Source organism: Felis catus, chromosome D4 (genome assembly GCF_018350175.1).
Source record: "Felis catus isolate Fca126 chromosome D4, F.catus_Fca126_mat1.0, whole genome shotgun sequence".
In the NCBI taxonomy this organism is placed as follows: Eukaryota; Metazoa; Chordata; class Mammalia; order Carnivora; family Felidae; genus Felis; species Felis catus.
In genome coordinates, this window is record NC_058380.1 from 28728110 (window position 1) to 28733194 (window position 5085).

The following is a 5085-nucleotide window of genomic DNA, read 5'->3' on the forward strand; positions in this document are numbered from 1 at the left end:
TATAGGAAGACCAGTGGCTGCATGTTAGGAGTTCTGGGCCAGTAAGTGAATATAAGAGAAGAGGGTGTCCTGCTTGTAGGTTTCCAGGTTTCCTTTGAAGTACAACATTGTCTTCAAAGGATTTGAAGGTGAACATTGGATTTGAAGGATTCCAAATCCTTTGTACTTCAAAGGATTTGAAGTACAACATTGTCTTCAAAGGATTTGAGAGTGAAAAACAATGCCAGTTGCAGTGGGCCTTTACATCTTTCCTAAAGAAATGATTATGTATATTCACACAAACACCCATTCACAAATATTAGTAGCAGCTCTATTTATGTAAGAGACTGCAACCCCAAATGCTCTTCAGTGAATGGATAAGCAAACTGGGGTAGATCCATAAAATGGACTACTATTCAGCAAGAAAAAAGAACAACCTTGCTACACGCAGCACTAGAATGAATCTCAAAGACATCGTGCTGAGTGAAAGAAGCCAGTCAAGGTGGCCGGGGTGGCTCAGTTGGTTGAGCATCCAACTCTCAACTTCAGCTCAGGTCATGATCCCAGGATCGTGGGATCGTGCTCTGCATCAGGCTCCATGCATAACATGGAGCCTGCTTAAGATTATCTCTCTCTTTCCCCTGCCCCTCCTCCTGGCTCGTGCTCTCTCTCTCTCTCTCTAAAATAAATGAAAAGAATTTTTAAAGAAAGAAGCCAGTCTCAAAGATTATATATGGTATGATTCCATTTATATTTTGAAAATACAAAATTATATACAAAGAGAACAATTCTGTGGCTATGTGGGGAGGGTCAGGACAAGGGAGGGTTTTTTGGCCTGATGGAACTGTTCTGTATCCTAATTATGGTGATGGAAATTTGAATCTATTTAAAACCCAAATAATTCTACATTTTTTTAAAAATTCATTTTACTGTAAAACAAAATGCAAGGTGGATCATGGACAGTTTGCAAACTGTACTAGGCCATGACAAAGTTAGTAGAAAAATTGGCAGTATTTAGAAATTTCTATAGCAACTTCTCTGTGTTACATTTGCTCTGACTATATTAAAATGCAATTTAAATCTAGCAATAAAATGTCATTTAAATTTAAATGAAGTTACAACCTAACACTAAACAGTTGGGGCCTGACTTTTGTAGGTAATTGTTTTTTATTTCATTTTTCCAGGTTTTCTTTTTTGACCATTTTAGCCATTTTTAAGCATACAGTGCAATGTCATTAAGTACATTCACAGTGTTGTGCAACCATCACCACCATCCATCTCCAGAACTTTTTCATCTCCCCCAGCCGAAACTCTGCTTAAACAATAACTCTCATTCTTGGCCTTTCCTGTAATTCTTTATATTACATTTTATAAAGTATCTGTTAACAAGAGATTGGAAGTGAAACCAACCAATCAGTGCTTCAGCACAGCTCCCTGGAGAAGCTCTGGGCCCAGCACACTAGAGATGCTAAGAGTAGGCAGAAGACTGGAGAATTTGGAGACCAGGAAGGAGAAGTATTGGCTAGTGTCATTTATAAGCGGTCAATTACTCATCTTAAAGGGAACTGGGGAGGGTCTGCTATTTTTGCCACTGTCTGGCTTAGGCTGGCAGCTGGGCACAGCAATCATCCCCTTTTGCAGCTACATTTAAATGTTAGGAGTTCGAGTTACCCAATGGTCTAAAATTGCAACTGATGACCTTTCAGCAAATGCCAAAGTTCTTTCAGGGCACACGACAGGGTGGAAACATAGAACAGCCGTGGAGAAAGCCTGGAGAAAAGGAGAGAGCATCCAGCTTACATTTATTTCAGGGCCACTGATACACCGGGGACCTCAAAGCTCTCTATGGCCTTGCTCCACTTTGGGAAAGATGCTCACAGACCTGAGTCAAAGTGAGTAAGGGCAAGCAGACCTTCCTGATAGTTGAGACAATCTTGCTCTTGCATCAGATCTGAAGACAAAAGCAGGGATCTAAAATGTGACTTAGGGTATCAACGGAGGGACCATTCTTTGTTAGCCAAACTCTACTGAGATAGTTTACGTACACTCTCTCAGGTAATGTCAACATATGGGGGTTTTTTTTGTTTTTTTTTTTTTAGTTTTCACTCAGAAAAGATTTTATTCTAAGAATGATGCCATCAGGTAAAAATGAAAAGCAATGCAGTTGTGGCACAATGTTTAAAAATATCTATACATCTTTCCTCGTAGGACTGCAGTGTTTCTTATGTACCTGAGCATGGAACACGGAGCGCCCTTATAAGCTGCTCCACATGGGGAATCTGATTCCTTGCAGGTCAACCTACTTTTCCTCATGTACTAATGAAATCGGCTTAAGCCTCAACTTTGTAGGATTAACAGAACACAAAGATGGAAAATAAAGAATCCAATTTCTACTTTCCTGTAATATGGTTATACCAAGTCCAGTCTTCACTGTACAAAAAATACATAGGAAAGTGCTGCATACATTCTTCACATGGAAAAAACAAAGTTAAAGCAGAGCTGACCTATGTCAGATCTGTATTTTAGTTCTGTGGTGACCACTGTGCCTCATGCTATGCATTTAAAAAAAAATTAAGACTTTGTTTTTTAGAGCAGATTAGGCTTACAACAAAATTGAGAGGAGATACAGAGATTTCCCATTTCCTCCCACACCCACACATGCACAGCCTCCCCTGTGACCAACATCACTCACCAGAGTGATGTGTGTGTGTGTGTGTGTGTGTGTGTGTGTGTGTGTATAAACAAATTGATGAACACATCATTATCACCCAAAGTCCATAGTTTGCCTTAGGGTTTACTCTTGATGTTGTACATTCTATGGGTTTAGACAAATGTATAATGGGACACATGTATCATTATAACATCATATAGAGTATTGTCACTGCCCCAGAAATCCTCTGTGCTCTTCCTACTTATCTGTCCTCCCCCGCCTATCCCTAGTAACCACTGATCTTTTTACTGTCTCCATTGTATAACAGAAGGTCATATAGTTAGAATCATACACCCTGTAGCCTTTTCAGATTGGCTTCTTTCACTTAGAAATATACATCTGAGTTTCTTCCATGGCTTTTCATGATTTTTGAGTGCTGAATAATAGTCCATTGTCTAAGTGTACCACAGTTTATTTATCCATTCATCCATGGAAGGGCATCCATAGTATGGTGGCAAACCATGGCAGATAGGTGCTTCAAGTCAAACTGGACTTAGCTTTGGGTGAAAGACACAAAGCAGCAAGTATGTCATTGTGGAGAAACGTCTCTATTGATTTACTTTAAAATATTTAGAATTTAGGTTTAACTCCAGGAATGGTTTCAACTTGGAACATGAGGAGTAAGGCTATGGAAACTCTAGGTACCAAAGTCAGACCTGTAGGTGGCAGCAGGGAGGCGTGGGGACCTCTACCAATCCTGCTAATGATGTTACTGAGGAACCTAACAGAAAATCCCTAGCAGTCAAATATTTGAGTGGTTAAAGGGGATGCTTTCCTTTGCAAAGAGAACATTATGTGTTTTGATTAGTAGGAGAGAGCTCCCATTTTAGGGACAGCATGACATGTGGAGCCTGAGAACCAGCAGACCTGAGTTCCTGCCAAGTCTCTACATAACGCATCACAAACACCATCCCTTCGCCCTTATCCGTGAAGGGCATCTCAGGGTTTCCAAGGTCAAATCCAACTTTGAGATTCCATGGATCATCAGAGGAGAATCACTGTTCATGCTGCTGATTCTGTGTCTGTCTTCCTTTCTCAGAGAAAAAGAGAAAGACTCAATGCATCCATAGCAGAAAACAGGCACCAGATGAAAACTCTTAGTTAAATAAGCCAACGGCCCCATCGAAAGACACCATACAGAACATAAAACAAAAACAGGGAGAAGGTATCTTTTTGTGATTTTGCTTGGCTTCCTCACGGCAGCGGGGTAGGAGACTATTATGTCCCATCTAGCTGTCTTTATAGTTAAGAAATGGCTCCCAGACCACCACATCTCCCTCAGTGCTTCGAGAACCAGAAGTTACAAGACCTAAGCTACAAGGTTAAAAATCAAAAGGTGCTTTGTGAGTTCAGGAGACTTCCCTGAGAGGTCCAGCCACAGCTGGAGTGGGAAAAATACTAGCTTTGGGTCTAGTCAGTGGACAAAAGCGGACCCAATGCTTAAACTCAAACTAAGTTCCTTGTTGGAAAACATGAAATTGGCAGGGATTATTTGGAGGGAAAAGAGCAGGGTTTACAGACACATATTTAAACTTACAAGTAAAAAATATATATATATTTATCTATTACATATCTATATTTTATTAATACATTAAATATATTAAGTATTTAAAATATTAAATATTTTAATTAATATGGTAAATGTTTGATACAATATTTTACTATATCAATATAATTATGGATTCATATAGCAAATAACATTTATTATATATTAACATATCTGTTTAAATCTAGAGCTCAAGAAAGCCCACAGATGTTTTTTGACATATAACTTGCCATGATCTGGGAATTCTAGTCCAGGGTCAGCTAAGGGAGACACTGTTTATACAGTGAGCCTAGTGAGAAATAGACTTGCTTGCAATAAATTGTATTTCCTTAAATTACATTCTATGATGAATTTTTTACTTAAGGTAATTAGACCTTAGGAATTATTAGGCTTTGTTGTTCGATAGAGTGCTATGTTTTTATTGAAACGTCACTACTGAGTGGCAACATAAGCCTTCAGACTCAGAAGGTTAGGTCATAGATGGATGGCCCCCTAACTTTTCACCTGTCCAGTTCCCAGGAAGGCATAAACAGCTCTCTCTGCTCAGGTTAGTTCTGCGCACTCAGACCTGAACGGGCAACACAAAGAACAAGGGACACATTAACTCTAAGTTCAGTGGCCAGAGTACCTGGGTTTGTATCCCAGCGCTGCCGTGCATCGGTTGGAGACCTTGGGCAAATTACTTCACCTCTCTGTTCATTCCATCACCTGTGAAATGGGTCATTTATGGATGGTGCCTAGTTGGTAAGGTCGTTGTGAAGATTAAATCAGCTATCTAATTTCTATGCATTCACTGTTATTGTTATAATTATCACTACTACTATTGTTTGACACAAAGCAAGGACGACTC